General features: G+C 43.1%; 1 protein-coding gene across 1 annotated transcript in view; it reads right to left on the bottom strand.

Moving 5' to 3' along the window:
* The window catches only part of PEX5L (peroxisomal biogenesis factor 5 like), a 279,789-nt gene that overhangs the window by 134,641 nt on the left and 122,231 nt on the right, over positions 1 to 22,917 (bottom strand). The window lies entirely within an intron of this gene.

The following is a 22,917-nucleotide window of genomic DNA, read 5'->3' as shown; positions in this document are numbered from 1 at the left end:
AAGAAAAAGGGACCCCATGGTTTTCTAATTAGCTGAAGGAGGCAAAGCATGAATTACGTCACACCGAATGCAAATGGAGGAAAAGGAAATCTACCTCTAATCATAAATTTTATTTACAAAAAACATTTAGGTAGCTATAGAAAAAAGATTAATGAAGCAAAAAACCCCAATATTTTTCAAAGAAAATTTATGAAATTGGATATAATCCTTAAACTGTTATTCTCTACTGTAAAAAACTTTACAAAGTCGTCAGAAAATAGTCAACTAAATAAAATCTCTTGCCTATACCTCCAAAATTTATTTATTTATTTATTTAGAAACTTTTATATACCGGTATTAGTGGGGACATCATACCGGTTCACATATTAACAGAAGGTTTAAAAATACATTTCAACAGGGAAGGCGAACTGGGCAGGGGGTTAACCTAGGGCAGTAAGGAAAATAGCTTAAACAACAAGAAATCAACAAGAGGTCATAACAAGAAGACAACAATGTACAATGTGATTAAATTCCTTAATATAAGGAAAAGGGCGGTCACCTAGGGGGTATGAGCAATAGAGGGGAAGGGAGGATCTATGACCTGAGCAAAATGATTACAAAATTGTAATCATTTTGCTCAGGTCTCTAGAAATAAAGTGAAGAGATAAGAAAGAAATTTCCACCGATTACAGACTCCATATTATCTGCTTCAATTGCTCTGATATCATGCTGGAACCACTTTGAGTTGGTCTCCAGCACTGAAATACAGCAGATTTTAGAGAAACTAAATCCTTCCTTTTGCCCCTTAAATTCAATTCACATCAGCGCATTAAAAGCAATTAGAGCAGATAGCCCCAACATAGTGTGAGTGAACCTTTCACTCACACAAGGTCATTTACCTGACTCTCTAAAAGTGCCCTATGCGCAGACCCCCTCAAGAGTTTTCAAGCTACAGATCCATATCAAATTTACCTTTTTTTGGCCAAAGTACAGTCATTGAAAATGCAATCCATAAGCAACTAAATGATTACCTTGAAGAGAACAGCCTACTGAATCTTAACCTATTTGGTTTCAGGAAAAATCACAGCACGAAAACCTTACCCTTATCTGTAACAGATATACTTCATAGTGAATTTGATAGTGATCAGGATTATGTCTTGGTGTTATTAGATATTTCCATCACATTCAACATGGTTGACCAAACAATAATTTCTAAATGGTTTGAGGAATTTGGTAGTTCTGGATCCATCCTTAAATGGCTCACTTTTTCACTATCCCATCACAGACAATAGATTCAAATAGAGAATGAAACCTCAAACTGAATCCCAGTCAAGACCAGAGTGCCTTAGGGTTCTGCACTCTCATCCACTCCTTTCAACCTATACATGATCCCTCTATATAAGCTTCTTGGCAGTTTGTGATTACATTTCCACATCTATGCAGATGACATACTATTCTTCTTCTCAGTCCTCATTTAAAGAGTTAGAAATGTATTTGACAGCTATTCAGAAGTGCTCTTACAATAGGCCATCCCCTAAACATATTAAAAACCAAAATTTTCAATTTGTCACGCATCCTGCGAATGGATATTCCATCAAAACTGAAATCTGAAGGGATTGAGATATGGTCTCAGGCCTGGATTTATCAAAATGCGGTAAGTACCGCATGCGATAGCAAAAGGGGCGTGTTTTATGCTAATATAGTATTTATCGCAATTTGCGATAATTACCTGTGCGAAGAGCTAAGTTAGTGCACATTGCGATACCATTTCAGATTCTGCGATAAGTGCCAAACTTGATGTATTTCCTGCATTCAACCACTGGGGGACCAGTTTTTCAATGATCCCAGACACAAGAGAGAGAGAGAGAGAGAGAGAGAGAGAGAGAGCCTGGCCATAATATCATGGCCCATAGGCAGGTATTTGTATCCCTAAGATAGGCCCACCTAGTGGGCCCGTATGACATAGTGAGGGCAAAGGTAGCGCCGGCACCATTTTGAAGATTGGCAATACGGCCCACGTGCAGGAGGTCACTCCCGGACCCCCGCTGGACTTTTGGCAAGTCTTGTGGGGGTCAGGAGGCCCCCCAAGCTGGCCAAAAGTCCCTGGGGGTCCAGCGGGGGTCCAGGGGCGATCTCCAGCAGGCGTGACGTCGGGAGCCAGGAAACAAAATGGCGTCGGCGCTACCTTTGCCCTGTCACATGATAAGGGCAAAGGGCCACCGGCGCCATTTCTCAACGCAGCCGTGGCCAGAGAGAGAGAGGGAGATCACGTCAGGAACCCCCAATGGACCCCAGGTAATTTAAAACATTTTTGGGGGGGGTTGGGAGGGTGGGGGATTTCTTTTAAAGGTTCGGGGTGGGTTTTAGGGTTTTTTTGGTGTGCTGGTTTTCCCGCCCTCCCCCGATTTACGATTTTTAACAATTTTTTAAAACAAAAAAACCCGACAATAAGATTTCCCTCCCCCCCAGCCAAAATCGATCGTTAAGACGATGACACAATTCACACCTCTAGGGTAGAACCAGACTGCTGGCGCTAACCTTTAAAAAGTAGATAGAGCAGCTTTTAAACTAGAACAAAGGGGAAAGCCGACAGTCGCTCAGCAGCGCATGGTTCGGAGGGAGGTATCTTCAAAGAATACTAATGACGCATTGGAATTAGGGCATCCCGACAGTGAGGTTCCAATAATAAGAAAAGTAGTCCAAGTGCCTGTAACTAAAAATTCACCTGAGCTAAAAAATTCTAACATCCCTATCAATTAAAAAGCAGAATGAAAACACAAACAAAAAACAAACTTTGCAAATTTGATTACCTAACTCGTTGTATTTCTTTCCAGATCGTTTATAAATATATTGAAAAGTAAGGGTCCCAATACAGATCCCTGAGGCACTCCACTGCCCACTCCCTTCCACTGAGAAAATTGTCCATTTAATTCTACTCTCTGTTTCCTGTCTTTTAGCCAGTTTGTAATCCATGAAAGGACATCGCCACCTATCCCATGAAGAAGCCTCTCATGAGGGATTTTGTGAAACAACTTTTGAAAATCCAAATACACCACATTTACCGATTCACCTTTGTCCACAGGTTTATTCATCCCTTCAAAAAAATGTAGGAGATTTGTGAGGCAAGACTTCCCTTGGGTAAATCCATACTGGTTGTGTCCCATTAAACTGTGTCTATCTAAATGTTTTGTGATTTTATTCTTTATAATAGTTTCCACAATTTTTCCCAGCACTGAAGTCAGATTCACTGGTCTACAGTTTCCTGGATCACCCCTGGAGCCCTTTTGAAATATCGGGGTTACATTGGCCACCTTCCAGTCTTCAGGTACAATGGATGATTTTATTGATAGGCTACAAATGTAATGAAATAGTTCTGAAATTTTATTTTTTAGTTCTTTCAGAACCCTGGGGTGTATACCATCTGGTCCAGGTCATTTACTACTCTTCAGTTTGTCAGTCTGGCCTACTACATCTTCCAGATTCACCTGATTTGGTTCAGTTCATCTGAATCGTCACCCTTGAAAACCATCTCTGGAACAGGTATCTCCCCAACATCCTCTTCTGTAAACACCAAGGGCCTGATTTTTAAAAGCATTTACTTGAGTAAAACTGGGCTTTATTCGAGTAAATGCACTTTACTCGAGTAAGTGGGTTTTTGAAAATTGCTACAATATATGCCATTGAATTGTCCTTAGGATTTACTCACATAAATGCACTTTACATACAGATTATATACAGATTATATATATATACAGATTTATTATATATATTATATATATATAATACATCTGTATAATAAATATAATAAATATATATAATAAATATAATGAATAATATAATATAATATAATATATAATAAATATAATAAATATATATTATATATATATATACAGATTTATATACAGATTATATTACATAATTTTATTAATTACAATGTTAATCTATAATATTTATTATCATTATGTTATATTGTCATCCAGTTATATTGTTACATATGTGCCACTGTTCTATGTAAAGCCCCTTATCTCTGTTGGGCAGTTTATTGTTATATGTAAACTGGAGTGATTTGTAGTCTCTATAAGAACCTCGGTATATAAAAATTAAAAATAAATAAATAAATATAAATATTTACGTGAGTAAATAGCGTTTGAAAATTGCTACAATAGTAGTTACATTTATGCGCATAACTCCTTTTGAAAATTACCCCCTAAAGCAAATAATTTGTTTAGTCTTTTTGTGATGGCCTTATCTTCCGTAAGTGCCCCTTTAACTCCTTGATCATCTAATGTCCAACTGACTCCCTTGCAGGGTTTCTGCTTTGGATATATTTTTATTATTAGTTTTTGTCTCCACGGCCAACTTCTTTTCAAATTCTGTCTTAGCCTGTCTCAGCAGTGTCTTATATTTAGCTTGCCAATGCTTATGCTTTATACTGTTTTCTTCTGATGGATCCTTCTTTCAATTTTTTGAAAGATGTTTTTTGGCTAAAATAGTCTCTTTCATCTCACCTTTTAACCATGCCAGTCTTTGTTTGACCTTCCTACCACCTTTCTTAATGTGTGGAATACATCTGGACTGTGCTTCTAAAATGGTATATTTTAATAATGCCCATACCTGTTGCACACTCTTAACCTTTGCAGCTGTACCTTTGAGGTTTTTTTAAACTATTTTTCTCATTTTATCAAAGTTTCCCTTTTTGAACATTTAGTGCTAGAGCCATGGATTTACTTACTGTCTCCCTTCCAGTCATTAATACAATTTGATCATATTATGATTACTATTGCCAAGCGGCCCCCACCACCATTATCTCTCTTACCAAATCCTGTGCTCTACTAAGAATTAGATCTAAAATTGCTGCCTCTATCATCAGTTCCTGAACCAATTGCTCCAAAATACTGTCATTTATTCCATTCAGGAACTTTATCACTCAAGCATGTCCTGATCTTTCATTTACCTAGTCAATATTGAGGAAAATGAAACATCAGGACATTTGGGTATAGTCAGAAATCTGTCTATATTGGTTGCTGGTCCTAACCTGTGGAATACTATGCCTGTACAAATGAGGACATTATCTGATACTAAAGCATTTAAGAAAGTATTGAAAACCTGTTTGTATAAACAAGCATTTGGGGAAACCGCATCATGAATACAGTATAATCTACATAGGTACTTTAGGATCCCTATAAATATTTATGGAGTCATTTATCATCAAGACCTCAGTCATTTTAGAATAAGATTTGTCAGCCTATGTTATTAATTGGTTTTATATATGTACTTCTGTTTCATAGGATTTATTTGAATTATCTATATTGTGAATCAATTTTATGTAGGCATTTTGTTGTTACATGATTTTATGAATGTATATTTGTCAGCTGCCATGATCTAATGGAGTATGCAGAAAAATTCAAAATTCCATCAACCAAACAGTAATACTCCATATCAATATTTTCATCCCATAATTCCCCTCCCATTAGTTGCTATATATATTTGTAAAAATCATCCCTTTCCCTCAATGTTCCCCTTTTTTCCATATATATACAGTAGCTGTAAGATGGCACTTGATTTTGATTTTTGATTTAACTAGATAATTTATAATTATTAACCTTTTATTTTATTATTATGTGATTTATGTAATTTTTTAAGTTATTTTATTTTTATGTTTTTTACAATTATGTAAACCATTTTGACTAAACTGTTTGTAAAAGCGGGATAGAAACACTTTTAAATAAATACATAAATAAATTGAAATAAATAAAATAAGGTGTTGGATATCCTTATTGGACTTGATTTATTCAAGGTGTTCCCTATAGATATAAAATGTTAGAGAAATTTGCTAAATCACTGAATTTTAAATGATAGTATTGAAAAATATACTCCCAAGATTGGTTTATAATAAGCTTTTTTATATATTGCTCTTATGCTTTCAAATCCATATCTTTGAAATCTGTTTGAGCACTCGATATTGTAATCAGTCATATTGTGAGCACTGACTCATTTGGAGGAGTTACTGCCTGTGCTAATGAGGACAGCAAGATAGCCTAACCCAAACTGGCAATAAGCCAGGCCAAAAAATAATTTGAGGAGCATTTTGCTACTGAAATAAAACTAATATATATGTGCTTATATAAAAAACAATGAAAAATCACATCAAGGATAACACCAATGAAACACCAGTTCCGAACTAAGATACCTAAAGAGCTTAATTCAGTGAGGAAAGGAATACAAAAGTATCAGTAAAATAATGCATTGCGGAGATTTAACAATATGCTAACATAGAAGAATAGCTTTCATATTGTTCTGACAATGGTAAATGAGTAATGAAGTGTACTAGCTGATAAACAATGCAGCATAACAGAATAGTGAAAATACTTGCTACCACTTATATTCTGATTGAGTCTAAACAATACATGTATCTGACCAAAAATGTAACAAAGTCCATTCAGAAATAAAAACATGTGCTCATGCCAACAGCAACTAGCCACTCTGCCTCTTAAAATGATCCAACTGAAAAAGACAAGTTCCAGATCGTTCAGAGATGCAGCACCAGATATATGGAATGCTGTCCTTATAAGGAATCAAAGACAACTTAAACTTTCAGTGCCTACTAAAAAAAATGGCTGTTTACTGAACAGTTTGAGGCCCTCAGTAACCTAGCACCATGATCAGCATTGTAACACTGAATAACTGTACTGTAATGTACTGTGTGACAGTGGCTCCAAAATATGTCCTGGCCATTAGAGTTTGTTTCTGGAGAAATTCCAGAGCAGCTTACTAGTGGGTTATGGTGAGGTGTCTTTATGACAGAGGTTTTGGTATATTTCCTTATAGGAGTATAATAAGGGACAATATAAGGAGGTGTTCAGAGCAGTGCCATTCAAGTCACCTAGGAGAATCATAACAGAGTCACAGAGGAAGAAAAAGTATTTGTGAGGTTTTTTCTGTCCAGCATGTTGCGGTCCCGGGCCGTGCCCCGGTCCCTCCACCTACCTCGGGGGCGGCCCGGGCCGTTTCGGAGCTCCCCCGGGCCTGCAGGCCCCTCAGCGCGTCTCTCCCTCCTCGGGAGAGACGTCGACGACTCGGCGTGGCTGGCCCCGCCCCCTGACACGTGCGAGCGGGGAGGAGCCTTTCTTAAAGGGGCCAGTGCGGGAAAATCAGCTGTACAGCTGAGGATGACGTCAGACGTCTTCAGCCATAAGTATCTTGCTTCTAGGATCCTCCAGTGCCTTGCAACAAGGTTCCTGGACTTGTCCTATGTTTGCTGCGTTCCTGGTTGTCTTCGTCCCACTTCTGCCTGCTTCCCTTGCTGTGGATTCTTCTGGACTTGACCCCTGTACTGGCTTTGGATCGCTCTCTGGCTCTGACCCCTGGACTGGCTTTGGATCACTCTCTGGCTCCGACCCTGGACTGGCTGCGGACCGCTCTCTGGATACCGACCCCTGACTAGCTGCGGACCATCCTTGGACTCCGACTCCTGGACTGACTTCTGGATTTCCTACAACCTGCTGGAGGTGCCAGCCGTCCGGAACCACGACCGGCAGGAGGCGCCTGCATCCGGACCACCCGCATCATCAGGAAGTCGCCTAAGTCCCAGCGGCCGTGTCCCTACGGGCTCTTCCTGGGGGGACTTCGGCTTCCAGGGTGAATCTCCTAAAGTCCCAGCGGCTGGACTCCTAAGGGCTCCTCCCGGGGGAGTGCTGGTCTCCAGGGCGAAGAGTCTTCTTCCTCTCCGGTCCAACACCGTCCATCCGTCCAGTGAGGGTCTAGTCCTTGGTCGCAAAGGACTTCACCGTAGACAAGAGCGTCAGCCAGCACCGAGATTCCGAACCGCCTCCTGGTTGGGACATTCGCTGTGGACTTCTACAGCACTCCATCTTCTGTTCCAACCAGCCCAAGGGTCCACAATCACAACACAGCATAGGCTATACAATCATTGCCTCTGTGCCAGGTCTATGACATTATCGTCTCAGCCATTTTTATTCTTTTTGAACTCACAGAAAGACTGGATCTTAGTTATTTAATTAATTTCTCTACCTTTCGGCACTTCAAAGTGGATTACATTCAGGTACTCCTCACAAACAGGCAACAAACACCTCTCTTATTTTATGTGCCCTATCAGGGGGTTTCAAAGTTAATGTAGTGCCTTTTCATGCAATGCCCTCATCCCTTGACCTAACCTCTCTTTAATATGACTTATAATGTGATGCCTATAATTTAACACCACTGGCCTTGCCTACCTCACTGTAAGCCACCTTGAAGTGACTGTCCAGCCGCGAAAGACAGAATGGAAATATTAAATTAAATTTTAAAACTCTATTAAACATCATGCTGCAAATTATGTCAGCATACATCACAGGGCCCTACAAGTTACCCACATGGGGAAGATGTTCAGCATAAAGGGTTTACACTTATGCTCCTCTATAAATATAGTATATATGATCTGATACAAAAGGGATGCTAGATGAATGAATCGAGCCAAAAATTAAGAACAAGAATGAACCTTCACAGACAAAACAGAGTGCAGAGAAGAACAAAGTGACACCTCAAGTAGGTGAACATTTTTCAAGGAAAGACAACTGTGTGAATAATCTTACAATTAAGATACTTAAAGGGAGCTTCAGAACTACAAAGAAACTCAAAATGTTTGAAATTAAGGTGAACAAATATTTTGGCACAAATACAAGAGGTCTTAATAAGGTTATTGGCTTCCTCACTTAGGACATTGGCAGTAGTCAGGACTGAAGTTGCTTCACCATTTGGAGGCACCAGAATGCTTTCTTCATAAGGCCCCATGTAACAGTAAAGTGCTACTCTTTCTGTCAAACCCCATCCCATTCCTGTCCTGAGCTGTAATTGTAATGCAATTTTTACCTTCCTAGAATATGCAAGTAAATGAGGCAACCTCATACTAGCCGATTCTGTACTACTTAAACCCATTATGACGGGGTCATGTGATGTGGTGAGCTGAGGTGGACGCTTTCTCCTGAGCTCCAGGTGCCAAGCTCCTCATAATCAGCTGCAATCTTCTGTTTTTGAAACACTTTCACAGTGCTTCTTCTGTGATTGATCGGAGTCTATGTCAATAGTACCCTACATGCAAAAATCATTGTCAGTGATGCCCAATAAGGGAGGAAAAAAAGATAGAAACCCCATGGAACAGATACCAAAATGGCGGCAGTGCAAGACTAAAGTGGAGAAAAGTTACACAGTGAAGCCATGATTGCAGAAATCAAGTCTGTTGTGCTAACAGCCCTAGATGAATAGCTGTCCGGCATTTCTACGCAACTTTTAGAGGTAAAAATGGTATTTACTGAGCTGGGTCTGTGCACGGAACACACCGAGGGCATCTCCTTACTTGAAGATGACTCTCTAGCAACTGCTGCTAAAATGGCGGCTTTAGAGAAGGCTCGGGTGGAGCAGGCCAACAAATATGATGACTTAGAGAAGAGATTCAGGAGATCTAATTTACAGTTCTTAGGCTTGCCAGAATCCATCGAGGACAGAAACCTTGGAGGGTTTCTAGAAACTTGGCTCCCCGATGCCCTAGGTATTACAGATCTGAAATTGTGCTTTTGCAAGAAAGAGTGCATCGCCGGGGGTAAGGTCAGACGGGGCCTTGTGACCATTCATAGTGATAGCGAATATTTTAAACGTCACAAATAAGTTGGTGATCATTCAAACCTACTGTAAGTGCCATGACTTGGTGTACAACTCCACCGGGTGCGCATCTTCCAAGACTACTCAGCAAAGGTTTCAGCACTGCACAAGGGTTTTTCACTGATGTGCTCTATACCAGTGGTTAACCTTTTTTCTGTCGGAACACACTTGATAGATGATCCTCACATGACAGTCACAGGGCTAACCCCACCCCCCCATCCCCACCCCTGACCTTAGTAATGGGTATAAAGCAAAACAAGAACATACCCCGTACAACTCACCATGCAAAAAAGATATTCTGGTGTTATCTCAATAACAGCAACACAAACTTCCTCTACTACCAGATGCAAAAGCCCTACTTATAAAAAGACAGCAGTTCACCACCAATGCATGTCCAATTGAGAAAACACAACAGATATTCAGGCTGATACAGTACAGTGTGCTCCGACGGAGCACACTGTACTGTAACCTGCCCTTGGATGCGCGTTTTCCCTTATCCCTTATTCAGTAAGGGGCGGAAAACGCACATCCAACCCGCGGAACCTAATAGTGCCCTCAACATGCAAATGCATGTTGAGGGCCCTATTAGGTATTCCCACGTGATACAGAAAGTAAAATGTGCAGCCAAGCTGCACATTTTACTTTAAGAAATTAGCGCCTACCTTTGGGTAGGCGCTAGTTTCTGCCGGCACTGGGAAAGTGCACAGAAAAGCAGTAAAAACTGTTTTTCTGTGCATCCTCTGACTTAATATCATGGCGATATTAAGTCGGAGGTCCTGAAGGGTAAAAAAAGTAAAAAAAAAAGAAAAAAAATGTAAAATGGGCTGGCGGCTGTTGGATCGAAAACCGGACGCTCAATTTTTCCGGCATCAGGTTTCCGAGCCCGTGGCTGTCAGCGGGCTCGAGAACCGACGCTGGCAAAATTGAGCGTCGGCTGTCAAACCCGCTGACAGCCGCCGCTCCGGACAAAAAGGAGGCACTAGGGACGCGCTAGTGTCCCTAGCGCCTCCTTTTGCCTGTTTCTACCGCCGGGCCTCATTAGAATAGAGAATCGCACGCACAGGCGAGTGGCCTGTGCGTGCGCCAGGAGAGCGGGCGTTCGTCTGCTCTCCCGTGGACTTTACTGAATCAGCCTGAAAATGAGGTATTTTATGTGCCTACATGCTAGTTAAATATCTCACCTCAGTCATACACACAAGATCGACCTTCACCAAGTACAGAAAGACCACAAATTACAAATATGGAGACAAACTGGAATGAAAACCCAAAAAAAGCCACTGTGCATGCAGAGCAAACCTGGAAAAATGGAAGCCAAGATATAGCACCTAACAAAGTCCCAGGATCTGCAATAATGCACACAAACTACTCCAGACAAAGTTACACCTGCATTATGGCAAGTACTCAAATGGAACAACCCTACCTATAAAAAGGCAATACTACAAATATTAAACCAGGCCCTAAACACCAATACACCTCCCATTAGGAAAACAGAAAAAGCCAGGCTAGATTCCCACACAGAAATAATTATAAAACTATATGAAAAAATGTTTCAAAACAGCTGATGAACAGAACATCATCTAACAATTAAAAACTCTTCAAAATTATTAAAAATTCTTCAAACACCAATATTTCAAAACAGCAGACACATCACATACTACCCAATAATTAAAATAGCAGTCAATCAAGAAAAATGAACTTAAAAAGCCACCTTTACTTACCCTCTCCTGCAGTTCTCCTACTCCTTTTCCCTTGCAGGCCACACCAGAATCAGCTATAGCTGCTGAAGCTATCTTCACAGTCCTCTTCCTTAGGGACCACAACTAGTCTTTTCTCTCTCTCTCACACACAAACACACACACCAGTCGCACCCTCAGGACCAGTTTCTGTCTCTCACACACCAATCATCTCTCAACCAGTCTCTCTCTCTCTCTCTCTCACTGTTGCGTTTGTGCCTGTTCTCGCCCTCGCTCCACCTTCTCTACCTTTGTGACGACTCCCTTCGGGTCTGACGGACAGATGCTGCTGCGGCTTCTCCTCGCCGCTTCTCCCCAGAATCCCCGGGCTGGCCTGACGCGGCAGATCCGCCATGTTCCTGAAGAGGGCGTGCGCGCGCTCCAGAGTTTGTACCTGCAAGGGTGCGAACCTCGGAGGCGTCCCCCCGTAGTGACGTCATCCGCTTCCAACTTAAAAGGTCTTTGCTTGCAACTACGAATCGAGTTAGCAAGGGGGGAATTCTCTCTCTGCTACTCTGCCTCCACAAACTTACCAAGGGGTACCCGCTCCTTGGGGCCCCACTCTCTCTTCTTGATTTCAGATTGCTAAGATGGGATCCAGTACTCGCTCCTCGAGGGCCTACGTCCCTGAAAGCTCAGAAGACTCCTTTCTGCCTGGAAGCGATTGCAGACGTGAACACTGTGAGTTCTATTACAGATAGGAACCGGTACTCGCTCCACGAGGGCCTATGTTCCTAATCTCTGAAGACTCTCTTCTGTCTAAGACGTTATCACAGGTATGGAGATCATGAGTTATTATTGCAGATAGGAACCGGTACTCGCTCCACGAGGGCCTATGTTCCTAAAGCCCTCCAAAGCTCTCTTCTATTCCAGAAGCCATCTCATACACAGATATTGTGAGTTCTTATTCCAGACTGCATATAGGAACCAGTACTCGCCTATGGCTCCTGTTCCTGAATATACTGAAGACTCTCAGGTGCATAGAAGCCATTACAGATATCTACAATTGTGAGTGTATCATCTACTACTGGTTATGTATCCAGCATACCCTGTCTACTCACTACCTATAGTCTCTCTCTACAGCTCAGCAACCCAGAGATCGCAGTTCCAGGATCGGAGGGACTTCAGCCCTGCCGGGCACATCAGCTCACTACTGCCATCTCTGGTGGTTCTCCTTCCTGTCTAATAAAGAACTATCTGTGTTTGTCTCCATACTCCAGCCTAGCCGGTGGTCCCTCTCAGGATATCCTCCTGGGGGCGCTGTTATCTGCCATCAGCCCAAGGATTCACCAATTTACATTAAAGTGTTAATTCCTTACACTACTAGAGCGGTATCATAACAGGCTGCCACTCTGTGGGGAGCCAACCCACAACAGATCACTAACTCCGTCTACGGAGTACAACGGATTGCTGGCTACTCTCCTCGGGGGAGCAGATTCCATAACAGATTGCTACTCCTCATCTCTGGAGGAACAGATCTACATCAGGTTGCTAACTCCTCTCCTCTGGAGGAGCTGATTACTAACAGTCTGCTAACTCCTCCCCTCTGGGGAAGCAGATCCATAACAGATTGCTACTCCTCCCCTCGGGAGGAGCTGATCGATAACAGATTGCTAGCTCCTCCCCTCTGGGGGAGCAGATCAACAACACTCACACACACACATAAGCATACACATACCAGTCATCTCCCTGATCAGTCTTTCTCACACATACACATGTCACCTCTCTGACCAATCACACAATGCTCTTGCTCTCTCTTATTTACACACAGGCTTTCAAACACACACATGCTCTCTCTATTTCACTTACATACAAGCTCTCAATCACACACACATGTTCTCTCTATATCACTTACAAACAAGCTCAATCACACACATGCCCCTTCTCTCTCTCACAGCCACAGCCAGCCAAAAACATGCTCCATCTCTCTCTCGCACACACACATTGACACATACAAGCATGCTCTCTGTCCACATATACACTACATACACACACAGAAGCAACCTCCCTGTCTCCTATACACACCACACAGAAGCACCCTTCCTGTCTCACATACACACCACACATACACAGAAGCACCCTCCCTTTCTCACATTTTCACCATACACACACACACACACACACACACACAAACACACACACACATAGAAGCACCATTCCTTTCTTATATACTCACCATAGACACACACACAGAAACACCCTTCCGATCTCAAATACACACACACATATTCACACACAAAGGCCCCCAGCTGAACAGCTCGTCTTTGGCCCACTGGCCTGGTCTCTGGCGGCGGCTAGCAGCAGAGACCTGGCCCTGCTGGCCAGATTTCTGGCAGCAGCAGCCAGCAGCTCCAATCTTCGGCCCCACTGGCCTGGTCTCCAGTAGCAGCTGACAGCACCAGTCTTCATTTCTTCGGTCCCTCAGGCCTGGTCTCCGGCGGCAACAGCCAGCAGCTCCGATCTTCGGCCCCACTGGCCTGGTCTCCAGTGGCAGCTAGCAGCACCAGTCTTCATTTCTTCGGCCCCCGCCGGCTGTGAGTAGCACGCGACACACCTGCCAGATTGAAAATCGCTGCTCTATACTATTCAAAAAGCAAATAAAATTTTTGCTTTAATTCCCTGCAAAACTAAAAATTTGGCTTGCAGGAAGTGTTAAATTTTTTGACTTGATTATCAAAGCCCAGAAATTTATGGCTGGAATGATAAAATAAGTGACCCGCATGGCAAGATCATTTCTAATCTGCAGCTACTGGGCACTGGATCTTGTTGTGTCTACTTTTTCACACAGTCCATGTAGCCTGTTTGCTGACACAGAGCGTGCAATCTGTGAAGCTGGAGAATGAAAGATAGTTTGACGTGGGATCATTTATCCTTGTTCTTTTTCCTTTCCTCATGAGATGGAATTTATAACTGTTGATGCCTGCAAGTCTTTAATGAACTACTGGCACGGATGCCTCCATTTTGTTTCTTATAATCTGGTCTCTGTAGTGGTTAAGATTAAAATTAGATTAACATCCCTTTGCTAAACAACTGCCGTGGCAGGCCAGGCTTCAGAGTAGCTTTGTTTTTAGACAGTGCTTTGTTTTTGTTATGGCTGTATTTTCTGCACACTTTTCTCTGGCCTCTGCGGCTCGGACAGAACATCAGAGCCCTAGACAACATCAGTAATTCTCACTCTCAAGGTCTTCAAAGTGACGATTGATGGTTTCTCCACCGAGCAGATGAATGGACCCTTTCTATTTCGTTGTGGCTGCAGACTTAGACGGTTTTGCTCTTATACCTTTACCTAGTTTGATATTGCTTCAGTTACCAAATCCCACATAGAATAAATTTCGGTAATCTTTGGAGATCTAGAGGTACCTAATGGGAATATATATTTTATATTAGCTAATGAGTTTTGGGAATTCATATATTTAGCCATCTTATTTACCTGGTAACTTTTTAATTTTCTTTTTTTCTTTTTACCTTTGTATCATCCTTCACAGAAAGAAGTGGGGGCGTGTCACCCGAACAAATGTAGCATGACCCTATTCCCCTACTTTATTGGGTGATGAGAACTTATTGGGGATGAAGGGGGGAGGGGGTGGTGGGTTGTAGAGGGCAGGAGGGAGATATGCTGCAACATATGGTTAGAGGATTGGGGGGAGTTTGGGTGGGAACAGTTTCAACAGTCAGCAGATTGCCCATTAGCTCAAGATAGAATGAGAGAGCCTGGGTCACGTGATCCAAGATGGCGACATAGCGTGTAGCCTGGGCGTCTGTTTTTTCCTTGTTGGATATCTTTTTCCTTGGATTAATGCCGCATTCAGCCTGCAAACGCAGGGCAAGGGAGTGTCTAGCTCTGGAGACATCCTCTCCACAAACTTTGGCCGGACCCATGGACACACATGTATTTCAGGTCCTTGGAAATACCGTGGAGGGCTTGCTGGGAGAAGAGCGTGGGGAAGAAGTGCCCGCAACCTCCCCTGAGCTGATGACAACATTATCTCTGGTGGAGAGATCACCACCTGAGAATCCAGCGGAGGCGTGACCCCAGCATCGGTTGAGGGACTCAGAGGGGTCAGAATTCGGCGCCCAAGGTGAGTCCTTTTCGGAGCCTCCGGTGCTGGAGAGAGAGGCCCCTATATCACCGGGCGAAATTGTGGCTCAAGTTGCCCAGTCCCAGGGATATGGGAAAGAACCTAAATATCCCCCATTTCAAATAACGGAGCTGGTGAGACCTCAGCAGATTAGCTTTGAAATGACATGGGAAGCCATTTATATTTTGAACACTGTTTCATTCCAAATTAATAATATTTCTAAAGCAGTTCAAGATGTGGATAGAAGATTGGAACTGGTTGAAAATGATTTGGGAGAAAGTAAAAAGATTTGGGACTTACATAGTACTAAAATTGAAAGTCTTTCTCTTACTCAGCAAGAGATGATTAAAGAAAATATCTCTTTCAATTTTAAGCTGGAAAATCTATCATGTGCAAAGAATATTCGTTGTATAAATTTTCCGAAAATCCCATATGCTTCACCTACAGATATCTGGAAAAGGTATCTAATTGAAACATTGAAAATTCCAGAAGAAACATTCCCTATAGTAGCTAAAGTGTATTATATACTAGAGATGTGAATTGGAACCGGAATCAGTTTGGTTCCGGTTCCGATTCAAATCTTATAATTTTTATTGTCCAGCCCGATTGGTTTTCTGTTTATCGGCTGCGCCCGATCCGATAAACAAAAAACCCACCCTGACCCTTTAAAACTGACCCCTTAGCCTCCCCCACCCTCCCGACCCCCCCCCCCAAAATGTTTTAAAATTACCTGGTGGTCCAGTGGGGGCGCGGGGAGCAATCTCCTGCTCTCGGGCCGTCGGCTGCGCTAATAAAAATGGCGCTGATGGCCCTTTGCCCTTACCATGTGACAGGGTATCTGTGCCATTGGCCAGCCCCTGTCACATGGTAGGAGCACTGGATGGCCGGAGCCATCTTTAAAAATGGCATGGGCATGGCCGGCGCTATCTTTAAAAATGGTGTGGGCATGGCCGGCGCCATCTTTAAAAATGGCACGGGCATGGCCGGCTCCATCTTTAAAAATGGTGCGGGCATGTCCGGTGCCCTATGTTTTTTGCTTTTTCCTTTTTTTGTATATGTGTATTTTATTATTTATTTATTTGTGTGTGCACACCTCATAATCTTTATCATCGTCAATGTAGCATAAACAATTGCTTTTACTGTTTAGCTGTTAAATAGTTACTTAACTTGCGTTTGGAAAGTCCCCAATGGTAAATGGTTACAATGTCCTCCGACTTGTACAAGTTTCGGCATGAAATGCCTTCTTCAGGAAATTTTTTCTCATTTTTTCAAAACGCTGTCTTGCAACTGAAAATCACTGTTTCTCCTTTATCGGTGCTTAAAAAGCCTCCGCCCGACGCATAACCGTCAAGCGGAACAGTCAAGCGGAACCTCACAGGCTTTCTGCTTCGGATATATTTTAAAAAGTTTTTACTGTAAGTTTTTGCCTCTATGGCCAACTTCTTTTTAAATACAAACAGTCTAACTTCAGTTAGTCAGCCAGAGTGACTCACTGCTCTCTTGATTAACAATGTTGGTACCTAAGCAAACCAAATCACACTACCTTAACACCTTTCCAAGGTGAGTGCTGAACTTTTCAACCTTTTTACTTAGGTATATTTATTTATTTATTTATTTAAAACTTTTTATATACCGGTGTTAGTGTGCACATCACACCGGTTTACATCATAACAAAATGTTTAGAAAATACATTTAACAAGGGTACAACATGGTAGGGCAGGGTGCATGAATAAAGAAAGGCATAGAAAAAAATAGCGCAACTGGCGAGAGGTTCTTAATATAAGTGACTATTGTAATATATCATGCTAATTGTGTGCTATTATATGCATATATTATATGCATATAATATATATTATATGCATATATATTATATGCATATGGTCATATAGTACAATGGTAATAGCGAAAGGTGGGAGGTAATGGATTATTGTAGGCAGATAGAGGTAGGGAGAGAGAGTTAGTCAGGAAAGGCCTGTCTAAACAACCATGTTTTTAGTGTTTTTTTTAAAATTTGAAATGACAGGATTCGGTACCTTTTGATAGTGTTTGTTCGGAAACCAAACTGTACAGGATGAAGGATTTTGTGGTCTTCGAGGTAGTCTGTCAGCTGTGCATTGACAACTCTTTCCATTATTTTGGCTAAGAATGGGAGGTTTGAGATGGGGCGGAAATTGGCAGGGTCCTTTGGGTCCAGAGAGGGTTTCTTAAGGAGGGGTTTAACCACTGCTTGTTTTAGTGTGTCTGGGACTATGCCTGTGGAGAGGATACAATTGATGATGTCAGATAGAGATTTTGCAATGGAGGTTGGAACAGATAGGAGTGCCTTGGTAGGGATGGTATCGTGAGGGTGGGAGGTTGGTCTGAGCTTTTTAAGGATAGATTCAACTTCTTTGGTGGAGATGAGATCCAGAGAGCTTAAGGAAGTGGCGGAAAGGCTGGTCCCTGATGGTGTGGGGTGTGGGGGGTTGGAGAATCTGGAAAGGAGGTTTGTTATTTTATTGTTCTTCACATTTGGTGTGGGCTTCGGAATCGGGGATCGTATGTGGAATGGATTTGGTGAGGCTTGATACATAGGAGAAGAGCGCTTTGGGGTTGTACAGGTATTGGTGGATCTTTAAGGCGTAGAAGTCTCGTTTGTGGTTGTTTTTTTTTTAATTCTTTATTACTTTTTCAAAATGTTTACAATAAACAAAACATTTAAGAAATCTCATAATGACTGAGTCCTTAATAAGAAACAGGAAAATTTTTTCAACCTAACATTAAGCATACAATTCAGTCATTATTATACTTAAGGAAATTCAAGTGAGTCTCAAGATATTTGAACGGATTATAAAGAAAACATTAGTCAAGGAAAAATGCATTGTCAATACTCTACTAATCATATAAGCCGATCATTTTCCTGCTAGGAGATCCCTAAGACCTACTGGCTCTGTGAATGTGTAGGTATTCCCCTCTAACTTAACAGTGCACTTGCATGGATATTTTAAAATAAAATATCCACCTTTATCTATTACTTCTTTCCTATAAGATAGAAATTTCTTTCTGCGCAATTGAGTCATCTTAACTAGGTCTGGAAAGATCCATACTCTTTCCCCTTAGAAAGTACTTAATCGATTTCGAAAAAAGGATTTCAAAACGTTTTCCTTATCAGTTGCAAAAGCAAACTGAATTAATAATGTTCCTCGTTCTTTAACAACCAAGTCTCAGTAAATCAGATAAGTTTATAGAACTATTTTGAACTACCTCTATTTCTAATGTTTCCTTTTCTTTTTCTTTAGCGCTCTCTACAAATTGTTCTTCTCTTAACACTTTCTTCATGATCCCCAAATAAAAAGCTTTCACTATAACTGGTAAACATTTCTCTGGTATTTTTAATATCTGCAACATATATTCCCTAAATAATTCCACCGAGTCTATTTTATTTAAAATTGGAAAGTTATTTACCCTTAAATTTAGGGATCTTATAGAGTTTTCAAGAATTTCTAATCTCTTATTTATATTTCCTTCTGCTATAACCTGATAGCTCTGAACTTTTTCAATCTGAGAAACACGTGTAGTCAGTGTGCTAATTTCTTTATTTTGTTTCTCTAGTTCGAGGGTATTTTGTACCGACGAATTAGATGTTTTCAAAACTGCAGCAGTTAATTTATTAATTGAGTCATCTAATTTCACTAAATAGTTCCACAAACTTTCTAACGTTATATTTACTGGTTTTTTAATTTGAGAATCCGTTTTTATTAACACTTCAATACTATCCTGTTTTTCTACCGATGGTACAAAAGTCGTTGAGGTACTTGTTTCTTTTGGGGTCGGCACAGATTTTTCTAACACACTCAGTTGTCCTAATTGCACAGATATATCTGTCTCCTTAGCAAAATGCACGGACTCATTCAGCCGCTCACTAGGTCTCTGGGACTCCATCTGCGGATCCCCTGGATTTACTGAAGTGAAACCTTCAGCTCCTCCAGGGGGAGGTGGCGTATCCGGCGCCCCTGGACTTAAAGATGTTTCTAGGGCCTGGGAGGAGGCATTCCGTTCTAATGCTTCTCCTCCAACAGTCTGTCCTACAGGGGTATTTAAGTTAGAGTCTATCCATTCTGTTACAGTTCTATGTCCGGAATCTGCCATAATCACTCCAGCTGGAGGCCTTAACTTGGCCTTCCGTTTGGTGTGTGGCATGTTTATATCAGAATACTAAAAGGAAAAATAACTAAACCAGGACTTATACTGAGCAGAATGGAACAATGCATATAACAAAAAAGAGAATCACTTGTTGGAGGCTTTTTTTAAGGAGACACATCATATTTAAAACATTTAACAATCCTACCTGAGGTAAATCTTTAAACGAACAATTTCCAGGCAAACACAGCAAATCCCGGCGAAGCCCGGCTAAGCCCTACGTGCTTAGCCGCGCGTTGCTTATGGCTTGAATTTATAGTCCGTTTCCGGGCTCAGGCCACGCCCCTCAATCGAGGAATCAGCTGGGATAGATCTTTACCGTAGGAGCAGGCAGCGCTTACCCCCGGGTCCCTCTGCTGCAGGTAATAACGTCTCTTTTCTGCCTCAGTAAAACCAAAGCAGTCAGTTCAATCAGCTGGGGTAGATCTTTACCGTAGGAGCAGGCAGCGCTTACCCCCGGGTCCCTCTGCTGCAGGTAATAACGTCTCTTTTCTGCCTCAGTAAAACCAAAGCAGTCAGTTCAATCAGCTGGGGTAGATCTTTACCGTAGGAGCAAGCAGCGCTTACCCCCGGGTCCCTCTGCTGCAGGTAATAGCGTCTCTTTTCTGCCTCAGTAAAACCAATGCAGTCAGTTCAATCAGCAGGGGGTAGATCTTTACCGTAGGAGCAAGCAGCGTTTACCCCCGGGTCCCTCTGCTGCAGGTAATAGCGTCTCCTTTCTGCCTCCCTCGTTTGTGTTTAAGTGTGGTGATTCTATAGCAGTGAAGGGCCGTCTTGTAGTTAGAGGTATGCTGTGGGGTGGGGTTCTTGCACCAAATTCGCTTTTTTTTTGTCTTAGTTTATTTTTCATTGTTTTTAGCTCCGAGGTGTACCATGGGTTTGAGTGCTTGGACTCCGTATTTAGTTCACGTTTGGATATTGGGCAGAGGTTGTTGGCAATCTCTAATGTGATGTTGTACCATGAAATCATGGCCGAGTCAGGGTCGGTGCATTAAAGATTGGGTAAGGAGGTTGCTAGAGCTGAGACAAGGTCATCAGTGTTGCAGGATTTTCGGGAGATTATATTGGAGCTAATGGTGGTGTGGCTCGGGGTAGAGGTTTTGATGGAGAAGAGGGTTTCAATAAGGAAGTGGTCAGACCACGGGACTGGAGAGCAGGAAGGGGGGGGGGGGTTGTATGTTGAAGGCCGGCATTAGTGAAGATCAGGTCTAATGTGTGTCCAGCTTTGTGGGTGGGGGAGGCAATGATTTGTTTAAATCCTATTGCCTGGAGGGAATTGAGGAGGGTGTCACATGAGGATGTCAATGGAAGGGAGTCAACGTGGAGGTTGAAATCTCCCAGGATGATGGTCGGAATATCAGAGTTGATATTGTCTGCAATGAATTCAATAATGGGTGACGGGTTGGATTCCAGGAGGGCAGGTGGGGAGTAGACTAGACATACTTGTAGTTTGGAATACTTGAAGAGGCCGATTTCAAGTTTAGATTGGGTGACTATGTGGATATGTTTGAGATTCAAGGGTTTCTTGGTAGCAAGTAGAAGACCACCGCCTCATTTTTGGGTCTGGGGATGGAGAAAATATCATAGGAAGAGGTGGGGAGTTGGTTGAGAAGTACAATATCAGAGTCTTTAAGCCAGGCCTCAGTAACGGCGCAGATGTCTGGCTTGCAATCAATCAGAAGGTCATTGAGGATGGGAGTTTTTTTAGAGAGTGATTGTGCATTGAATAGCACTAAAGAGAGAGTGGTAAGGCCCAGGAGTTGTGTCAGCAGAGATATAAGGATCGGAATTAGGGATTTACGTTGGTAGAAGGATGGTGGATGTGAAGGAAGGGAAGTCTTTGAGAAAGGTGGCGGATGCAAGGGATGGGGTATGTGGCCATTGCAAGTGAGTTGGGGTGGTATGGCGAGTAATGTAGAGGTAGGGCGGGGGGTATATAGATAGAGGGAGGGAAAAAAATAGGAGGAGAGGGAGGTGGTAATTAATGTTCCATTGGGTGATGGAGGTGCAGAGAGGGGAGGTGCGAGACCCTTAAGCAGGGTCAAAGCAGCTAGAGAGTAGATTAGGGGAGCGATAGTGGATAGCTAGTGATATTCAGGGATCAGTGGAGGTACAATAGAAATCATGGAACACTGTGAGGTAAAATGTACAGCGATGCAGAATTCAATATAGGATGTGTTCAGGGTAGAGGTTTCTTGTACTAAGCATTCAGCAGGTGATGGATAAAATCATTGCTAATCGTTGGGCTGGGTAGCAAATATAAGTAGAGTCAAATTTCACATAGAGGTGCAAGGTGCCATAGAGTATCTCTGGTATGAGTGGTAGTGGAATTGCTATCGCATATAAGGGGGGGGGGGGATAGGGGTAGGGAAAGATGGTATAAGGGGTAGTGGGAGGGGAGAGGGACGGGGTAGGGAGGTCGGGAGGTAGGGTAGCGGGGATGGGGGATAGGGGGCACAAAGGGGCGCACTAAGGTCGCGCTCCTTCGGGCGCGCGATGCCCGGCACGCGGCGCCTGGAGTGAGTTAGAATTTAAAAGACTCACTTGGCGCCTCCTCTGATGTCAGGTGGGGGCGGTCCTCAAAAGCTTCGTCACATTGGTGGGCCTCAGGGGCTGGGGCCTTGGTTGATCCGGTCACGGGGGGACTTGCTGTGTTTTTCCTCGACGTCAGGTGTGTCAGGGGATGGACTCAGGCCTCCGAAGCAGGATCCCTGAAGAATCAGGTGAGTCGGGCTTTCGGATGGCTGGGGCCTCTCTCTTCCGGTCGCGGCTGGTAGCAGCCTCCTCCGGTGCTTGAGTGCGTCGGTGGGGGAGGGTGGAAACCGGGCCTTGGAGCTGGACCCCGATGGGTCTCTGTAATGGACGGGACGGCTGGTAGTGATCCTTCCCGGCAAAGAGGAAGGCGCCTGGAGTGAGTTAGAATTTAAAAGACTCACTCGGCGCCTCCTCTGACGTCAGGTGGGGGCGGTCCTCAAAAGCTTCGTCGCATTGGTGGGCCTCAGGGGCTGGGGCCTTGGCTGATCCGGTCGCAGGGGGACTTGCTGCGTTTTTCCTCGACGTCGGGTGCGTCGGGGGATGGACTCGGGCTTCCGAAGCAGGATCCCTGAAGAATCAGGTGAGTCGGGCTTTCGGGTGGCTGGGGCCTCTCTCTTCCGGTCGCGGCTGGTCGCGGCCTCCTCCGGTGCTTGAATGCGTCGGTGGGGGAGGGTGGAAGCCGGGCCTCGGAGCCTGGACCCCGATGGGTCTCTGTTGTGGACGGGACGGCTGGTAGCGATCCTTCCCTACACTGCTCC

The sequence above is a fragment of the Rhinatrema bivittatum genome, chromosome 9, assembly GCF_901001135.1.
Source record: "Rhinatrema bivittatum chromosome 9, aRhiBiv1.1, whole genome shotgun sequence".
Taxonomy (NCBI): domain Eukaryota; kingdom Metazoa; phylum Chordata; class Amphibia; order Gymnophiona; family Rhinatrematidae; genus Rhinatrema; species Rhinatrema bivittatum.
The sequence above is the reverse complement of the archived record's forward strand: the minus strand, read 5'-3'. Positions and strand labels throughout refer to the sequence as shown.